The following is a 21,217-nucleotide window of genomic DNA, read 5'->3' on the forward strand; positions in this document are numbered from 1 at the left end:
AACAAGCCTACTCTTTCAAAAGACAGAGCTGCATAGAAATTAAATAAGATCAAGAGAGCATACAACATGACACCTAGAAATATACTGTAGATGTAACAGGAGAAGATTGGCCAGATTAGGCACAAATGAAGTAATGTTGATGAGACTACTCTCTTGTATTACCAAAAAAAGGGCTAAAGCTAATGCTTAAAGTGATCTGGGACCTATGGAAAAGGCCATGAAAAAATAACACAGATTTAAGGATCCTGCATTCACCCCTTCTTTTTTTTTTTTATTTATTTACTCTTTCTTTTTCTGAGCCTACAATTTACAGAGAAGCAGATGGACTCCTCTGAACCCCACATTTCAGTATTCACCAACCATCATGGAAAGCTGTGCAAAACATTTCTTGTGCCCTCAGGAAGCTGCTGGAATTTGGAAAGAGAAAAAGCACACAACTTTATTGAGGTCGGTGCAAGCCTAGAGATTTCCAAGTTGCATGTCTCTGTTAATCAAAGTGACTGTGCCAACATGATTAGGATACCCACAAAGCCAAGCCAATCAAGCAGCTAACTGAGGGAGACCACAGAGCAGATAGCAAATACCACTGGAGTTGTACATTGTCTCAAAAGATTATCACTGCAGTTGTTCAAACTCTTGTGACCAACAAGGGATTTCAGTGACTCATTGCTATTGTGTTTCTGCAGCTCAACATTATGTCCCATGCATATTCTGGAGCTTCATAGCACCACATGTGTATAACAATGTGCCACTCTTAATAAAATATCTTTGTGGTAAAAGAAGTACCAAAAATATTCACACAATAGCAGAATGCCAACTACATTAAACAACTCATTGGGTGCCATTCCAAAACAGCATCTGCCATGGCCCCAGGAAGTAGCTTTAAAAAAAATAATAAAATAAGAGATTTTTCTGAAAGATCACAGCTTTTAACATACCAAGGAAACGTCAAGAACAAATTAACATATGACTCACCTCCCTGAGGTCTATCCCATGGTTTCATTATCAGTCAAGCAGAATCCATTGTTGCAAAAGCAGTTCAAAGCATCCACTCCATCCATGTGCCACACTGAATACACAGCAAGTCTTCATGTATATACAGCATTGTTAAAAAAGGAGGATGGCAGGATAACATTTAAAAGGAAAACAAACAACCCCTCCTACACTGGAGTTGGAAAGGCCAGCAAAGCCCATATACGTCAGTAAGGGCTAGGAAAGAAGATGCTCATTTTTCTGACAGTCTTAAAACTTTCCCAAGAAAATGATGGCATGCAGCTGGGGCACACCAATCAGCTGCTCTGGCAAAGGTCACTGAAGGAAAGATCCCCCGCTAGTTCAACAGCAGTGGCTTCTTAAATAATCTTGAAACAACGAATAGCATGTGAACATGAATGCTTCTTCCTCCACAGGAAGGAAAACAGGGCCCACATAACTCCTGGTGTCCTCCTGAAAGTACTGCTTCCAAGCAGAGCAGAGTGCCTCCTTCTGATCAGAGCAACCAAGCATGCTGAAATGAAAACAACAGACTTAACTGACAACCTGGAAAGGAATCATGGAGGAGTGAGTCCCCTCCAAGAGACATGGTTTGGCTTTCTTCCGCAACTAAAGAGGCAGATGTAGCTTCTGACACTGACAAGCTCTGAGTGTCATATCAGATGAAGGTAGGAGATAACAGGGAAACCCTCAATACATCAATCATGTCACAGAGAGGTGTCAGGCATAGTAAGAATCTGGCTGAGTTAAGCTTAAAAAAAAAGAATCATGATATTAGGCTTTTAGTTAGATAACTAGGGGAAGGGGGGAGGACTGTATTTTCTAATTAAAGTCCTGATTTAAAAAATGCATGTGCAGAAGGTGCTCTAATGGTAGATTTTGGCTGCTGAAGAGTGGATGAGCAGTGGGGGGAGTCCTGCAGAGGAACAAGTTTCTAGGGATGCTGCTCCTTCCTCTCCTTTCTCACAGCTGATGACATGACACAAGAGCCTCTCCATGTTAGGTAGTGACTGGAACTGAAAACATTTACACTCTTCTCTCCCCATTTTCTTGTTTCCTTTTCAGTGTCCTGCACTAGGTTAGCAACAACACATGAGGAGCCTTATGGATATGATGGACAACCCACACCGGCACCAAGCCATGGAATGCCATCAGACCTTCCCCTCAAGAAATAGTCCTTCCTCTGCTTGCATTCCAAGCACAAACAGAAGACAGTGGTTTAGGACTCCACTCTCCTAGGGACCCACATCCCTGGTGTATTAACTGCTTGCCGTCACTGCACTTTAGGAAAGCCTAAAATTTGGCAAACCTCTTACAGTGAGAATCTGTTCTCCATGACAGATCTTGAAAAAAATGATGCATCTGAAAGGATGGCTATAATAGATTGGAACTTCACAGCCTCTTTGTGGTCACTACCACAGAGCCAGAGGATCCCACTCACAATAGCCCACAAAAACAACCAAAATATAAAAAGCTTAAAATGAACTCAAACTTGAAAGCATTACTGGAGTTTACCATGAAAGGTGCACTGTGCATATATATAGAACAGGAACTCTGCAACACACAAAGCTTTCTACAGATATTCAAGACACCCTTTCAACTTTGATTCACTTAAGAAAAACATCACTGAAGCAATGTTAATCCTCTTGTTTACAGTTACACCCAGGAAAGAATGGGAATTCACAGCTCAAGATCAAACAGATACACTAAAGGGAGCTATTTAACATCACTAAGGATAGCACCCTGTAATTACTGTATCAGGGAGGTTGCATCTTTCAACACAGATTTTGCTTTAAGAAGAAAAAAAGAAATAGGGAGCTTTATTCAGCTCTGGTCTTGCCTCATCCTGATATCTACTTCAAGTTAAAACTAAACTAAATACCAATTTATTGACCATTGCTTCAGGACCCCAGATCATCAGAAAACTATATGAAAGAAACTATATGAAAGAGGCAACACAGCTAAAGAAGCATTGAAGGCATGGAGCAACAAAATGCAGCTGTGTACCCAAATATAAATATTTTCACCTTTGCACCTGCAAAGCACAACTACTACCAAGGTCAGGTTGAAACCTGGAGAATCTTGAGGAGCTCAAGGCAAACATAACTTTGATGGTAAGACCCTAAACATCCTACAGTCTGTGTGAGGTCTTATTAACTTTCACAGAGTATTTTTTGGGCAATGTGGGTGCCTGCTTTTCTGATCCTGTATTCACATTACTGTCAGGAGGTGGCTTTTCTAAGCAGCCTTAGCCTTAGGAGGTAGAGTGCCTTAGTTATATGAAGTAGACGTCCCAAAATGCAAATTTGGGGCCTTTTATCACATTGACAGCATTTCAATAGAATCTAGGCTTGGTACTTCAGTTCTAGTAGCAGCTCTAGATTCAACATGAATGCCAAACTACAGAAAATCCCCTAAACTATTTAGAAAGGAATTATTTAGCTGATATTTCTACTGAAGTTTGCAGTTAATCAATTATCCACAAGAATTCACCATGAAGTCCGAAAGATTTTATGAACCCGTTCAATAAGAACAGTCTAAATACGAGTGCAGGATTCCTGATAGCAGAGAATTTATTCATATCTTGATATTTTCCATAAGGAAGAAGAAAAATAGAAGGAAGCCTGTTCCTGTGAAAACAAATTGATTTTGCTAGCAACTTCACTCAAATGATCCCTGTTGCATTACAATCCTACTAATGCAACTGCCTTGTGCCCTTGAGAAACCCCATCCACTTTTAGCAGCTGAAGCATTCAAGATCTACAACATAAAGCAATTGGATTTTGAATGCAGGTTGCTTCATTCTAAAACATTACTGCTCTTTGATGTTTATCTGTTTAAGAGAGTTTATTGCAGCTAATTCACAGCAGGAGTGCCCTGTGGCATCCTCAAAAATTATATTAAAAATATAAAAGATAAGAAAGGAAAACATAATAATTATATAATCTAATTTTTTATGGCTACACAACAAAAATTAAATCCTAATTTTGTAATGTATATGCATAGAACTATTTCTGACACATACCAAAAGCATGAAGCCATCATACACAGGCCTTTTATTGGAAAGTCCGACAAACTGAAACAGCAAGGGACTCAATACCATATTAGTTAGGTTTCAACTTTATTTAGAAAATGAGTTGCAAGGATAAGCCAGAAACATATGGATGGCAGGTTGTTACCCAGGAACAGAGTTAATGCAGGAATGGTATTTTTTGATGAACTAGTACTCCTACAACTGCTGCAGTCACTCCCCTGCACCACTTTAATTAATTAATGCCCAAAAATTGACCACTCTGGTGCATGGCCTGGTTTGCTCAAGGTGTTACTGAACATGCCCATAACACACTAGCAAATGTAGTCAGAATACAGCAAAGCCCTTAAGGCCTGAAAACTGCATTGTGCCAAGCCCAAGGAACTGTATAATTAGCAAAACACGAACATCATTACCATGCTTTTATCTTTAGCTATATCTTTTGAAGGCAGAAACTTTCAGGCTGCATCTTGAGTTGCTTCCTGAGTAGCAAATTTGGTCCAGCTGCAGTATAGATCAATTATTATGGATCAGCTTATCTGTAATTTCACACACAAGAATGAAAGACTGTTATTCTATACTAACACTGCAAGCAAAAACATCATTTGTAGAATCACATTGCAAAGGAGTTTTTACAAAGGAAAGCCTCAACTGAGAGATCTTCCATTGAGTCATCCCTTTAAAAAAAAACCCTTCAAAAGAGTCCTTCTTAGATGCTTTCCACAGGTCTTATGATTACACTGAATTTTCTTAAAGCCTAAAAGTTCTTTTGGTGTTGGTGCCTTCTCAACACAGCCCCAACTCAGTCCACATTTAACTAGAAGATCTGCAATTCATGTTATTCCACAAGACTGGTAAACCTAGAAAGTTTTTCAGAGAAGGGAAGAGTTTAAAGATTATCTATCCCAGATGCAGTGGCTGGAGAAAAATGGGTGATTCCAAAAGAAAAATGAGAACAGATATCCAGGTCCCTATTTCTGCTAAAATGAATGAGGATGGATTCACCAGACATTCAAAGGTCAGCTCTGAGCTCCTAAATTTCATAGTCTGAGACCACATGTTGGGATCAATACAAATGCCTTTCCAGGTCAAGGAGGGTTAAGAATAAAGACTAACTCTGAAGAAATACAAGAAAAATTAAAGATACTCCTCCACAATGACTGAAATTTCAGATAGAAATGTAGTTCAACAGAAAAAGGGGTGTATTTCAACACACCTGAATGGGCTCAAGTAGATTCCCTAGGAACCAAGTTCTTTGAAAACAGACAAAGGAGTCTTGATTTAAACGACTTGGGAATGCTGGAACCCACCTAAAAGTCTTATATGTGATAAACAGCCTAAACAAAACAAACCAAAAAAACTTAAGAGTACTTCTTCATTTTAAGAGAAACTGCGCCACAAACTTCATTACATTCTCAGCTTGCCCTTTTATTCCAGTGTTGAAGACTGCTGATGCAGTAAATCCTGTCTAGTAAATAAAAAAAGCAACGCAGAGAAGTACGTTTCAAAAGAGACATGCACGGGCAGAGACTCTGAGGAAAGAGCCCTCGTTCCAACTATTGCACTCAACCCATGTGCCTCCTTTTTCCTTTAATATCTAGTCTATCTCAAGACCAAGCAAAACTGAAGTATTTAATGAACTCCCAGATAAAAATTCTCTTCATTTTCATGGCCATCAACCAAAAAATGAGATGCTCCACTTTGCCAGACACACTGAAAACATTGCTTTCAGACAAAAAAATATCCTTTGAATATCAAAATTCTAGGCTTAAATATTTCCTTTTCCTAAATTATACCTTTATGGGGAAAAACCACAAGAGACTATATTCTGTCTAAAACTGAGTAACATTTCCTCCTGGATAGGCACCTCTGAGAGCTTAGAGCCAGCAAAAGGCAGGTGGGAGGATCTAAGCCATCTAGATCTAAGGATCTAGAGCTGACTACAGCTCCAAGTGTATATTTAGCTCAACAAATTGACCAAAAGACACACTTGTTCTGCAGAGGGGATCTGCAAAGGCAATTCAATTCCATTCTGCCCCTTGCAGCTGAGATACAGAGGCCTTCACTCCTTTACTTGTCCTCTGTCACTGTTTTACTAACACCATACATATATACTGGCTTATTAGTGAAGGCTACCTCTGCACAGAGCTGCTGCTGACCAGAAATTTCTGCAAAAAATGAGAATTTAGGGAATTTACACATGTCCAATTTAAATGTACATATTTCCTCTGCTAGAATCCAACTCAGATTTGAAAAGAGAAACAAATAAAACTGGAGATCTGCTACACTTAATATAGTCTTCATAAACAAAGACGGGAATGAAAGTCTCCAAACATTAATTCACTATTTTTATGTAGCTTCTATTTCATAACCATCACCAAGGTACTCCTCACACATGAGAGAGGGAGGGAGAGAGGAAGAAAAAGATTTAATAAATAACAGAGAGGAAAATCTTGATGACGTTAATCTCAACCACAGCGAAACAATAGCTTGAAAGCACGCCAGGTCACTCTCAAGTCCCAGGCTGAAGCCCAGCATCCTGCTCATTAAAGTAAATAAAATATAACGGTGAATGAAACAGAAAAATAATAAGAAAGATCACATGAATAATAGAGATAATCTGAGCACAAGTTCAACCAAATGATGTCAACTATTATTTAATTTTTACTTTGCTCTCTCAGAGACAACACCAGAGAGAGTAGGGGGAGAGGGACCCAGGGAAGTAGTGTGTTAAGGAGAGAAAGGCAAGGATATCCCAGAGGGGTTTTGATAACATAATCACTAAAATAATATATATACATTTTAAATCCTTTTGACATTATTCCCTACCAAAGATAATACAGTGCCAAGTCAGGAGGAAAAAAAAAAGGTAATATTTAGAACTGCAGGAATATTTACACTGAACAGCTCTGGGCCATTGTATCCAAAATACACCTTCAGTCAGGATAGAATTTGGCCCAGTGTGGACAGTTGTTTATATAATTATTGTGTGGGTTAAATCAGTTCTTGACAAAATAAAGATTGACATTAGCTGGTTAAGTCATTCTTATTTAATGTTATTAGTATACAACCAGGGATGAAAATTTGGATGTAAAAAAGATGCTACATCTTTTCTTCTGGTTTAGTAGGAAGCTAATCATAACTATTTTGAGAAGCCTTTTATGCCCAAATTCTTGGAGATATTTTTCCAAACACCTAAGGACAAATTTTAATATGTTCTTCTTCCTACCAAATCTCAGGAAAACATTCTTGCTTCTGATCAACAGCACCAGAACTGAGATCTTTTGGGGATGCATTCAAAGACCCAGGAGATTTGGTCTGTCACAGACAAAAGAAATCCTACTCCATAAGCTCCCATTGGCAAAGTCTTACCAGGTACCGGCATTAGGCATATATTTTTTAAAAACTGTATTAATCAGTATTTGAGTTAAAAACTTTGGATTCTAAGAACCAGGGTTGTGCAGGTTTCATAAATTTAACTTTTGCACTACCTTGATAATCAGTCCTTACTCTTAAACCCAGAAGGATACCAAAAATCATGATGATTGCTGTTATCTTCAGTGATGCCAGATTTTCATCTCCAGACACAGAAAAATCACAGAAAAATCAAAGTGTTACCAAGTACATTTTCATTTCTAAGCATTGAGCAAAACCTCAGTCACCTTTGTAATCAGCCTGTGAATTAATGACAATCAGACTTTTATGCTGATCTGAATATAATTCTTGTAGAGCTGAAAGGACAGTGGCAGGTGGTGGGAGCTTGTCCATGACTATGCACTTCAATATAGCAAAGCAAATTTACTAATTTTTTTGGCTGCCTTTGCTGTCATTTTGGGTTTTGATTTGACTGACCTTTTGTATCACCCTTCCTCAGTGTAATATACACATGGAAATTGAGTGTATGAGTAAGCATTCAAATCCAAACTTTGATTCTTGGACATGAATAGCACAAGTGACCAAATATTAAAACTACCATATTTTAAGTAAACAAACAAACAAACAAAACTATAAAAAAAATCATCTCTACTTCTACCTCAATACAGAATTGCAACATTCACAAGTTACATATATTAATCAGGAAAGCTGATTGTCCAACCAGACAGCAGGCTAAAAAAGATTAACAATTATAAAATATGAATTGCAAATCACAAGTGCAAAAACCTAAGTATTTATGAACAATCTTCAAACAATGAATTATTAATTGAAGAACTTTGTGAGCAACTTCCTACAGCAAATAAATCAGAGAATTCTGCAATCTGCACAAACAATTTATTGAATAAATTATTAATTGTGATTCAAGTATTCACTCAGATCTGAATCTTTCTTTTTTAGTTAATCACTATGAAGATTAACTAAAAATCTGCCTAATTCTATTGCCATGATGTAAATTAAAATGTACCCACTACCTATAGTTTTATTGGAAGTAGTCAAGCACGTGGCAGAAAGATATTAAGGTCATTCAAACTGTAGTCTAATAATCTAATAATCTATTTCACCATAAAGTGAAATTTTGGGTGTGTTAGAAGCCCAGTTATATATGAGAGGAATTTCAGATACCTGCAATTAATGGACTTCCTGAGAAAAGCTGACTGTAACTGCATATATTTATAGCCCTTACTTGTAGAAACAAATCCAAACAGATTTGAGAATAAGATCAGCTTTTTGCTCTCTTTAACAGCTGGGATAGGAGAGAGGTATTTTGCATGGATTTGCTGAGCATGCCCTCCAAGTCATCCCCTGCTCTTTGAGCTCATTTGTTTGAGCTCATTTGTTCTCATTTTGCCTCAGTTCCCAAGTCTGTAAAGAAGATAACTTCTCTGAGCTGGAGATTAAACACACTGGGCTGATCAGGTCTTAAGATGAACAGCAAATAGTAAGATTGAAAGCCAAAGTAAGGGACTTTGACTTCTAGGAATGAGCATCATGTTTACAAAACAGGATCACAAAAGGTAGCTTTTAACGTCCCTACTTGATTATCCTACACCTTCTGCCTTTGCAGCTAACATTTATGATTACTACACTGGTTTAGAAATAACCACTCTAAGCTTTGGTGAAGTCTCAATATGTTGGGTAGTACCATAGTAGAAAAGAAAGAGAACAGTGTTAACTGTGTGATCCATTATTTGGGACATACAATAAGCACTCTGCAGAGAAAGAACATCTGTGATGCTGACCGTGGAACATGGGGATCCCTGAACACATCCCAAAGCCACACCAGGCAGCACAGCAACCCACAAAATGTGGCTCTGCAGCTCCCAGACCACAGGCAGGGAAAGAATCTATGGCTGTGCTCATAACATATCTGGCATTCTCAACAATCAAGGACTGACTGTCAATTTTTTTATTATTATTATTATTATGGCCCTAAAGGTTTCCAAACACTGTGGGATTTCATAGCATAATTCTTCAAGAGCAGCACAGACAAGTACATCCAGAAGGGGCTTGGGGAAAACAGGAAACTAGGCAGGCACAGACAGCTTTTATTTCACAGAGTAAAAAAATTTTTCTGAATCATCCTCTTTAACACAAAAGAGCATCTTGAGGTAGAGATGTGAGAAAGGCACATAGATAATGAAGCAACAAGAAATCTCCAGCAAATTATTTCTTAATCTCACTTTATTAAAAAAATTCTAATGAGCACAAGTGTCTATTTCCAACAAAATCTATCTTTACCCACCTGGTAGTAGGAAATTGCCCATTGAAATGGAATTTGCCCAAGTTAGCTTAAAAACATTGTAGAACAAGTGCAAAGCAAATTTCAATCTCAGTTTGATAGCAAAAATTAGAAAACAGAGTTTTAGGTATATTGTTGCTAATTATCTCTGGCCCTTAGAACATAATACTCAGTAACCCATGGCTTTTAACTAAGGCTTTCAAAAGTGGTATTAACATTAGATCACATTAGGATCTTGGTACAAGTTTCTCCAATAATTTGTAATTTTACTGAAGTCAGCAGTGGTAACTCTGGATTTACACAAGTAGAGTTGTGGTAATAATCCACTCACTCGCTCTGAGGGTTTAGGTTTGGTTTAAACAGTAGGGCATTAATATTATCATTAGTCACCACCAGAGAATGAGCTGACATAAGTGAGTTCCAAGAGCGAATACAAACAGAAATAACTGGGTGCTGTATCAGGAGGAACCGCTTTAATTTTTTTTAATAAAAACCAGAAATTTATATTTTATTCACCTCTAATTTTATGCATCCTATACAAAAAAAACTTCATCTCAGAGCCCTGAGATGCAGAATCCACTGCATTTTTTCTCTCAGTGCCTACAACTCACCTTCACATCTGTCTTATGTTTGATCAGAAGGGCTAAGCAGTAACAAGGAACGGATGACCCATTTAGAGTCACATTCCTCCAAATTCTAATGCCCTGTTGAATGTTCTTCCACCTCACATCTCTCTCTGTTGCAGCTAGAAATGGTTTTCATGTTTATGTTGCTCTCAGAACAGCAAGAAGGATACTTGCTACAGTTACAGTGAATGCATTTATTTTTTCACTTCAACAATTTTTTTTAAAATCTGTTTTGCTTTTTCAGTATTCCACTGGAATTTAAAAATGGTAAAACCATGCACAGAATAAATAGCTTGAGTTTGCTATCTAGATTTAATTTCTGCTTGTTTCATAGGATGAGTTAATTTGCCATAAAACTTTAACCACTGCTGATCCTGGATTCCAGCATCCATAGCTCCCTACAGAATTTTATTGCCCTTAATATAATAAAATGTAGTTTAACCTTCACTACTAATTTCAGAATTAACTACTACAAACCTGACTAAACGGCCTTTTTATCCCATGCACATTATCTGCTCATCATTCACTTGAACCTGCCTTCTTTCCACAGCTTAAAGTTCAGTAAGGGGTTCAACAGAAGATTTAGAGTTACAAAGAATTTCTAAGCACAGAAAAGCTTCCAGAGGAAGGATATCTAAAATATTACTGCAGGAGAAGTCTTCCAAATCTCACACCTCTACAATGCAAAATAATTACAAATTGTTGCTAATTAGGGATCAGGTGAACTGTGCAGATTAAGTGTAATCTTGCTAATAAATAGTTATTTATTAGGTTTGAGTTATAGTAACACAACAAATGATGCTGTGAACTAAACCTCTCTAAGAGGTAGAAAACAACCAACTTGTAGCACTGATGGCCCTTAAGAAGGAGATACTCACTAGTCTGAAAATAGGCCTTTTGAAAGCCAGGTAAGACACAGCAACAAACCCTTTCATGGCCTTCCATGCATTTCCTTTTGGCAGCACCAAAACCAAACAATCCAGCAGTATTCTCTTCATTTGGATAGGCACATGAAAAGGAACATGCTGTTTATTGAAAAGGGAATATTGCAATATTACGGTAAGTTTATTTGCTTGCCGGATTAAAGAAACAAAAAATTAATTAAAAACAGGAAAATATTTTTGGTCTCCAAAATTGCCCCAGTCACACTTAAAAATCCCATTAATTCACACTTCCTACTGCCAGTGCCCTGTTGCATGGAATGCCATAGGCACTGTAATGGGCACTCACATTGAGGGTAAAGTGATGAATAAAACCCAGTTTCATCTCAGTCTAAATCTTGGGCCAGCTATTCAGCAATGAAAGCACCTAAGAATTAGCAGATATTCTTAAAACCCAGCAGCTTTAGGGATCCACTATGCCTATTATTGCAGGTTCTCTGCTGTAGCAAGACTACATTACAAAGCTGAAGTAGGGAATAAATGACACAAATCTTAATGCAACCTTAAACCTCACACCTCTCATTGCAAGTCCCAGAGTTGTGTTCAGAGAATCACTGAGTATATGGGAAATGAAGTTGGACTGGTGGGCAATTCCAGCATCACCCAGTATATTTCATTTCACAGACATGCCAAATAGCTCCCTTTGGAGGCCATGGCTGGCTTGTGCCAGCAGCTCACACTGAAGGCCTGAGCCGACCCCCACAGGAAAAAAGTTGCTTTGACAGGAGACATTTTCTCTGACCTCAGTTTGCCTGTGTTTCCCACCATAAAACATTTCAAGCCTGCCTTGACTCCCTAAAGCACATCTGTCTCCCACTCCTAATCTGGGTAACACCCTCAAGTTGTCTGAACAACCCTCTACCGACACTCTTTTGTTTTCCCCTTCCCTTATTCTGCTCAATAAAGCTGGCTTTTGGCATATTAAAGCTTAATTTGTTTAAGAACAAACAGTTGGGGGCCTGCATCTCACAGACGAAAGTGACAGATCACACGAGGAAACCAAAGACTTCAGGGGCAGAAGATTTGGCAGGTTTGTGTCTCAGCGGAGATGCAGAGCTCATTGTCATGTTTCCAAAAGGCATTACACAGGGCTCCAAGGTGGAGCTGTTTACCAATACCGTGATCTCTCCCCAGATGCAGTTGCTACTGCAGCTAATTAAGAGAACAATTAAGACTAAGGCAATCAGTCAAGTACACAGATTCGACTCATTTTCTCCACTCTCTGATGCTGTGCTGGCTCCCAGAGGGCTAAACCTTATTCACTCATTCAGAAAATGACAGGAAGAAGCTATTAAATATCTGAAAACCATAAAAATGCAATCATACTGTTCCTGAGCTAAGCCACTCACCAGAGACCAATGCCAGGCAACTTAAGAAACTTGCTGGCCCCCAGAATTCACATACTTACAAATAAGAAAATTAATCAAAAGCAGTTCAGATCAAAATTTAATTAAAAAGAAAAGGATTGTAGAAGACTTCCTGAGATTTCTCTGTTTTATGTTTATGACTGATCAATATTACGTGTTATCAGCTCAGTGTATGACAAATTCCACTGGGCATCTTTAAAGAGGAAGTAACAGATTAAATATTGAGGTAAACAATTTAATCTCTGCTTTAAAAGGTTTTCAGATATTTGTAAAGGTAAATCCTATTAGAGTATAAATGTCTCCATGTGCTAGTGCTGTAGTCTCGTCACAGAGGAATTTGTAAACACCAGGAGACAGGCCCTCATTAAATATAAATTTCCTTCTTTTGTAGAACTATTGATGAAAAAAGAGAAAGCATTTATGTCTTCAGTGGAGCAGGGGAAAGGGTCTTAGGAGTGAGATTTAAATGTATCTATAGATATAAGTAAATATTTATCACACTTCTAGAACAGTCAATGCCAACTGGCTCCCTAAATCCATTTAAACCCAACTGAGAGCACTGATCCTTCACGCCTCAGAGTGATGGTGGAAAAGACTCATCTCCTGGAAATAAAAACATAGTCATCTGTGCCAAGCACATACAAGAACAGAGAGCTACATGTGATAAAGAAACAAATTAAGGGAAAGGTTAAATCAAAAAATATACTGCATGCCTATTATATACAGACACGATATACTATATACACATGCAGGCATAAAATAAATATGGTATGTCATGCACACAAAGGTCAGACTGACAATGTAGCTGTTAAAACCATGCAATATCAAGGAAAAAGCACAATGCAGGTGCCCTCTCAGCTGCAGGGCAGAAATGTAGAAGGTGCACAAGGCCTTCAAAAGTACTGCAGCACTCACCCTCTCTTCACTGGGGAATGCCTTACCCCACTGACCAACATCTGTTCTGCAACATCTGCACACGTGTATCCTCACTGGGACTTGGAGCACACACACCCCCATAGGAGGCATTGTTGGCATTGTTCCAACCCTTGCTGCAGTCCAGAACCTGGTAACCTTGAACACGGAATGCAGTCCAGAACCTGTGCTCACCTGCCTGTATTGCGCTGCCCCAAGGACCAAACCCATCTCTAATAAACCAGTAAGTGACCAGCAGGAACACCACCAGTTCCACAAAAGCACTTGCTCAAGTGTTTTGCCACCCAGACCCACCCCACCACAAGACTGGTGGAGCACCAGGCCAAGCCATGCTCCTGCATCCATTCACCCAGAGCCTCACAAGCAGCTTTTCTGTTTCTGAGCTAGTGGGCTTTCTTCATTTTGCATTTGGGAATTGGTCTATTTTTTTTCCCAAATTTTATGTGAAAAGGGACTAAAGTAATAATTGGTTTCACCCAGTCTCTACTCCTATCCCCCCTCACCCCCACAACCATTAATCAGCTCTATTCAGTTTCAACCCAAGACAGATAAAGGAGAGGAGGAGAAGAAATGTTTTGAACATTTGTTGTGGAAGGCTTTGTGACTTAAGAAGCAGAAGTACAAAACATATACAAACAAATCTATTGTATATGATGTCGCTGTGGCAAATAAGAACATTAATAAAATGGAACAATTTTTCTGTCAAATGGGAACAAAATGACAGTAATAAGGAATTTAACAGTTTCTCAGTCAGAACTAAATAAACTCCCAAGAGGTAATTTCAAAAACCAATATGTTTTAAGTTACAGGAAACTTCTTTAGTACAAAAGTTAATAATGCATAGTTACTGCAGATTTCTGCAAATAAAATCACTAATATTTCAAAATAATGTCTTTGTTTCAGAACAAGCCTACATATAAGTGTTAAACTTGGTCCTTCCAATTCCCACTCTCCTGACATTTGCATATACAGAAAAAGAGATAAAATTTTGTCGTGAAGATGATGACCAGGATGGTCCATCTTTTCCAACCCTGAATTGAGGGATGTCAAATGAACTTCAAAGGAAGTGGTATAAGATGAAAGGGAGACTCTCCCCTTGGTGGTCCTGCCCCAGGACACCAACAACTCTAACAGCCAAAGAAGGAATGGAAAAGTTATGGGGGTGGAGACAAAGGGACAAAAGCTCCCCACTGGCGAGTTTTAAATAACAGTGAGCACTTCAGAAAACCCCATCACAATAATCTGGTGTAGGCTAGGAGAACCTGTCCAGGAAATGCCTGCTCACAGATTATCTCCTCCTGCCCAAGGCAAGCAGCTGCACCAGGTGGAACTGAACTGTGGCCTTGTCTGACTATTATGTTTTATATAATTGATTTTGAGAAGAATATCACCATTAAGTATTTGCCTTCTAACTCCTGTTCAGCCTTAGATTCCTATATCACCTTAACATCACAATCCAGATGTTTGGGGGCCATAGTTACATAGTTTTATGAATAGTGGATAAGGGAAAAGATCCATGGCCCTGTGTGATTATGTCTCAATAGAAAACAAGTGGTGCAAAGAAAAACAAGGGGGTTTTCCACCCTGTGTTGGATGGAATCACCACAGTGTATGACTAATTATGGTTTTAATATCAATGGCACCCCAACCAAACTGTTCATTTAACACCTGGGATAAAAGAAAAGGATAATTTTCTACAAAGAGATCCTCCATCCTCTACCCTCAACTACTTAACTGGTGCTGAACCTGAGCAGCACCTATTAGGCAAAAATCCACAGGACTCCTTGCAGGCACAGAGATCTGGCTATGCACAGTTGGTAAAACTCTGCATCCAGCTGCTCCATGCAAACTCTTACACAGGTTTGCTTTACTGGAGCATGTATGGGAGCTGCCATGAACAGAATGACCCTGACTTTCTTTTCAAGATTAACATTGGGCCTGAATTAGGATTTTTACCTTAATATACTCTAACAGTACACATGCATTACCTGCCCGTATGAATCTCCCTCCATTAGCACACTTAAGTAACCACTGAACAGCTAAGCAGTGGTGTGGATGTGAAAATAGAGCTTCAGAGGAATCTCATGCCACTAGACAGTGGGAAAATATAGAACTGGAAGAAGCAGATACTGTACAGGTTCATCACCTTCTTTAGTTTGCTTCCCTCTGAACTATCTTGTTTCTGATTTTTGCCAGAGTCTCTCACTCACAAGATACTGAGCAGCTTTACAAAGCAAACAAGAAGGTACAACTTTACCAGTACATTTAGAAAGGCAAGTATTCCATGTGCTGCTTCTGCAAAGAGAACAGAAAGCATCATGAATATGTTCAGTACAGCATTTGAGGACATACCAGGGCTAATCTGCCTGGAATCCCAAGAATAAAGGGGAGTTTGCCCTTTAAATGAAAACCATCTCCTCTCCTTTGTTGTTTTAAAAGTATTTGTTAAAAAGCCAATTCCTTGATATTGTCTCATATTGTGCTATTGATTATTATGTGGAACCTCCCACTCCCTTCCAGCTGAAATTTTGCAGGAGTTATGCTTTATAATCAATCGCATACTTCACACTGAATGGACTTGCCAGAGCAGCAGCTCTCTTCCAACACCCCCAAGGACAGCTGCAAAAAATGAGCAGCCTACCTCCCGGAGCTATCTAAGGACCAGATCCAAACTTCATTGAATTCTATGGAAAAATTCCCACTGACTTCAATGGGCTTTGGATCAACCCCCTGCAGAGGAACACTTTTTAAAATAAACATTAGGGAAAAAAAATCATTAGGACTGTAAAGCCTTTCATATTATCTCCTGGATACATTTTAAAGCAAGAGGGTGGGAATGTACTCTTTTCTCCTTATTAATGTGTAACTCCCGTTAATGTCAGGAAGAAGTCATTCAATTGTAAGATTGCAAAGGGGGAAAAAGAAATATGGCCTGACTTCTACAAAATCAACCTCTGTCTAGACCTAGACTTCATTAGGAAGTTTTAAAAAATATGAGTTAGCCATACAAAATATCAAAAATCCCTTTAGAAAAAATAATTTAAAACCCCTTAGATTTGTAAAGTACTTTGACAGTAAGTATACTATTGGAACTATCTAAAATATAAAGAAGAAAAGGAAAAATAATAAATTACATTCCACATGAGCTTTTGATGAAACAGAATATTATGCAGGTTTAAATATTATTAGAAGAAACATTCAGTTTGTTTCCTATTCTCTGTGCATATCATACTTAGTAGTGTAGGAATAATTCCTGGGGTTTTGCCTCTCCAAATGCACTTTTACCTGGGACCTGTTCAGGCTGAGCTCACAGGCAGGTACATACACTACACCTATCCAAAGTGTGCAACCAGAATCATTCCAAAATGCAAAATTTCCTCCTGCTCTCAGAGGAATGACACCCAGGGCTGAGTCTGAAACCAGTAGGTTCTGACAGACCAGTAAGCTCTGAAACCAGTAAGATCTGATCATTTGTAGGATCATGATTTGAGATTTACCATCCATCTTTGCTAGTTCCTAGCAAGACCAATCTCCTGTTGGCAGTCCCTCTACAAAAGTCTCATTCTACTCAAGAGCTGCAGATGCATTTGCTGGTCTCAGTCATCCTTTTAACCTCAGCTTTTAAGTTGCCCCTGCAGACTGCACACAGAAAAAAACAAAACTCGAGCTTGGTCATGAGTGTTGACTCCAGTTTGAAGAGGTCACCCACAAAGGAGTGACACTGTCAGGACCACAGGGTGGATGGGCTCCAAGGTAGATTTGGCTCAAGGTTCAGCTGCTCGCAGGCATGAACTAACAAACTGCTTTATCTGAAGGAAGCTCCATACTGTGAGAAGCTTCTGCAGAGGCAATGTCCTCCGACTCTCCCTTTCATTCAATTATCCCCATGATCTAACCTTGCAGATTTAACTATGGCTACATGAATATGAAAGAAAGTTTTGAAATGTGTAGGCTCAGGATGACCAGAAACCAAATTTTTCTCAGCAAAAATGAATAAATAAGAATATCTTTCTTGGGGTAGAATGAAAGTGTCATATTGCACCAAAAGTATTTTTAAAAAATATAAATTCTTTAAAAATGAAAAATGTTATTAACCATAAGGAAAATTTCCTTTAGATCAATATTAAAATATTTTCTTTATACTTTCCGAAGATTTTGTCCTTTTACTCAGCCCAAACTAACATTTGAATTTCATCCAGACTTGCAAATAATTTCAATAACCACAAAACTGAATTTCCATTTCTCTTTTGGGATAGCAGAGAATAATCTTGCCTGAAAAATAAAATAATTCTAACTGGAACACCAAGAAAAAATAAGTCATGCTCAAGACTGAAGTCACTGCAGGGGACATTTCAAATGCCTCTGCAAATCTGCATTTGAACACACACACAGTTTTGGTTCTAGGAATTCAGACAGAATCCTTTCAGCTCTCTAGTTTCCAACAATTTGTGACAAACATAGCATATTTAAGGACAGGACTATTTCTTTTACTATAATTACTTAATGACACTAGTGAAATGATCAAAGAAGTTCCAGAAGCTTAAAATTCATTTCAACGCAGACATAAAAATAATTGGGCTAAAGACCCATGTTTTAGCACTTTCTTCTCAGTTATGCCCCAGAGATTTGCTCAGAGCCCACAACAATTTCAAACCCATACTTCTGGGGAATAGTACAATATAACCATAAAATCACACTTGAGATAAGATTTAATTGTCATTCTCACCTTTCCAACACCTTCCAAGAAGTAATCCTTAAAAGCCTCACAAGAAAGAATATTGCAGTTAAAATTATAGCTTGCAAAAATGATATAAAAAGAAAGACAAACTGCTTTATAGATTTTTCAGGAGCTTAAGTTCAACAGCTTTATTCAAAGATATTACAAGTGATCCTGTCTGATGGATTTTAGATATTCACTTTGGGCCCAAGGATGTTAGAGCTAAATAAAACAAACTGAAATTACACTCCAAGAGATCTTTTCATTTGCCTTAGCCATGAGGCTGGAGAAAGCCAGTGGAACTGCAGCAGGTGAACCATCACAGAGGAAGAATCATGTTCTCCTGTGGCTTCTTTTCAGTGCTGTTGGATTCACAATAAAAGCAAATGCTGCTGTGGAACTGCACTTCTCCGCAGTACTAACTTCCACCTTCTTCCATTCCTTCTCCTGCTACACCCTCTACTCCATGTTCACTACTCTATCGCTCTCTATCAGCAGTACAACAGAAAAAAAGAGACTGAGCCACTCTGGACTGCAAGGTGAGGTTCAGCAGCAGCTAACTTGGCCTTACAGTCTTACCCATGGCAGTAGTTGTCACACCTGAAAGATGTGACTTTGTAACTCGTATCTGGAGCAGCGCCCAAGCAATTTGTGCTTGGGAGATTTCAGGCACAAAGGGAGAAAGCTTGGGAGCACAGCCAGTTTCCATGAGGCTGCCAGCATCTTGGGAGGGTCAAAACCTTATGCTGTAGCTGCCATTTTGGTCTCCTATGCTCTCAGGGGATGAATAAATCATTCTCCAACTGTGCACACAGTAGGCAAGACACACCTCAGCAGAAGGGAAAGGGAAGCACAGCCTGCAGCCCACCTTACTTGGATAAAAATGCTGGGGTCAGCTGGACCTTCCAGACAAAGGGGAGGTGTGTCCTGTTGACACACAGCTACCTGGAAAACTGAAATTATTTCAATTGCTGCAGCGGGAAGCTCTAATTTATGTTCCTAGGAAGGTAGCTCTTCTTAGGGTGGGGAGTGTACTTGTGGCAGTTCACTGCCTGAAGCATGAGAGAAGATGAAAGACAAAACTTAGAAGTTGCAAGTGAATCCCTTAAAACAAGTATCTTCCGGTTCCCTGAACCAAAGGCTAAATGGCAACTCTCATTCAACTAACCTGGAAATTAACACATGGCAGGGGGAGAGAAAGGGGTGGTCTGATCTTACTTTTTAACCAAAGCATGCAATCTCTTCATAAATATTCCCAGAAATGCTCCCAAATAGAAAGGCTGAGCCTTCACTAGCGATTATGTACGGAAAGGAAGCATTCTACTTGTTACCTAGACCTTGAGCAGAGGAGAAGGAGCATCTTCCAATTAGATGAATATCTGTGAAAAGATGGACCTAATTTTACAGTCCAGATGAATTAATTGAGGTCTGTCAAACCAATGCTTCTTGCTCTCTTCCCAGAGCAAAGAAAAACCAAATCAAAACCACTACGTTTTTTTATATGCTTGCAAATAGAAACTTTCCTTTTATTCTTTCTCAAGCCCAAATCCAGCTAGTAGTACTGTTTTTAAAACTCCTACAAAGAAGGTAAGACTATTGAATTCAGAACTAAAATCATTGCAAAGAATATTTTACATTAAAGCCAAACACCACATCCTCCTGAAGCAGCATGAATGCCTTCAAGGGAAGATGGAAAATGTAAATCACTGGAAACCCTGAATACCCAATAAATCACTGGCAAGCTGGCCTGGGTTTCAGTGCTGAACAGAAGGAAAGCAAAAGAGTTCCAGAGTCCAGCAAAGATGGAAAGAAAGCGTTCATTGTATTGGGTATGTTACATGATCCGTATCGGACCTTTGTGCACCATGCTGGGGCAAAGAATTTACACGGATGCAAGGAAGTGGGAGGTGTTAAGAAGGGAACGGCACTGGAGTTTATACAAGTGTTACCAATGTTAGAATAATGTTTATCAGCTTACAGTATTTGAATTAGCATAGCTCAAGGGAGAAGGGAGAGATAACAACAGTCCAAAACACACTCCTTTACCTGAAAAGCCGGAAGGAGGTCTAAATTCTCCATTTGAAAGAGAGCCCAATTAACTTTATCTTGTATATCTGAGCTCCTGCTGGGGAGACAAGTTCACTGGGGGTTATAATAATAATAACCCATGTGCAAACATTTTGACTACTGCATATACTGAAACATCAGAGGAGGGATATAGAACCACAGAGAAAGTTTATTGCATCAACTTCTTTTCAGCACCGTTCTTTGGAAGATGCTCGAAGCCAGGCACACACTTAACCACTTTTATGATAGGAAACCAAGCAGTTCCCATACATATCAAAAGACTTGGCTAACCCAGCTGTACTGCTTTTCTGAAATCAACAGGGCTGTGCTGATTTATATCAACCCAAGAGCTGACTGTCCACAGTTCATTCCTCTATGCCAGCTCAGAGCAGGAACACAACAGAAACAAAATATTCAGCTTCTCTGCAGGAGAACTGGTCCACAACAAACCCTATGATGATGTTGAGGGAAAGAAAAAGAAACACTTCACTAATTCCAGAAATTAGTTGCTTGGAGTGGACACGCATGAGAATGAATGAAACTTGGATTCAGTCACCTCCTTTGCAACAGCCTTTTTACACAGTTCAGTCATCTGCCCTCCATCACAGGCATAAAGTTAGGTTTCATCCATACACACTTGTACATTGAACAATATTTCTATGCAGAACAAAACAGGCTGTGACACTTCAATCTGGCATGATAAATTATTTTGGGTGTGGTAAGAAGTGAAACAACTGCACATAACCTCAAGAGGACAGAATCTTCCAATAATAGAGCAAAGGATCATCAAATAAAGCTTGTGGAAGCGAAATTCAAAACACACCAAAGGAGTCCAACACCTCTCTTGTATGAAGAGCCACCTGGAGAA

The sequence above is a fragment of the Molothrus aeneus genome, chromosome 3 (genome assembly GCF_037042795.1).
Source record: "Molothrus aeneus isolate 106 chromosome 3, BPBGC_Maene_1.0, whole genome shotgun sequence".
In the NCBI taxonomy this organism is placed as follows: Eukaryota; Metazoa; Chordata; class Aves; order Passeriformes; family Icteridae; genus Molothrus; species Molothrus aeneus.